The sequence below is a fragment of the Octopus bimaculoides genome, chromosome 5, assembly GCF_001194135.2.
Source record: "Octopus bimaculoides isolate UCB-OBI-ISO-001 chromosome 5, ASM119413v2, whole genome shotgun sequence".
NCBI lineage: Eukaryota > Metazoa > Mollusca > Cephalopoda > Octopoda > Octopodidae > Octopus > Octopus bimaculoides.
Window position 1 is genome coordinate 16,350,546 of NC_068985.1, and position 563 is coordinate 16,351,108.

The following is a 563-nucleotide window of genomic DNA, read 5'->3' on the forward strand; positions in this document are numbered from 1 at the left end:
TGACAACAGTTGTTCAGCACATACCCACACCTCTGACACCTCCGAACATTGTACAATAGCGTGCGGGACGGTTTCCCTGTCCCGCTCGCATCTTGGACAAGTCGGAGGGACGGCGCAACCATGTCTTGCGAGTTTGTCCCGAACGGGTAAGGCCCCTCGGTAACACTGCCATGCCAGAGACTTCTGAAAATTATCCAGGGTCTTTGGTCCGAATGTACGTCGGAATAGACTGGCTAGCTGATTTTCGTCGAGACCTAGGGTTTCCCCTAAGGTGTCATCACATTTCGCCTCTACAAGCCCTCTATAGAAGAATGCGGTGGAACCCCCACCGCAGGCATTGCACAAGCGACGGAATAGCAGGAGTGCTTTGCGACACTCCGTGTACCATGTACCTAACTTCGATCTTCGATTCAACCAGGTTTCCCATCCACCGAAACTAGTGAACTTGGGAAACATCTGTTTCGCCAGCGGAGACCACACCCGTTCACCATCCAGGTAGAGCGAAAGATGCCTCAACCTCAGCGCATGTTTGCGCATCAACAGCCAAGGCATCCCAAGTCCAC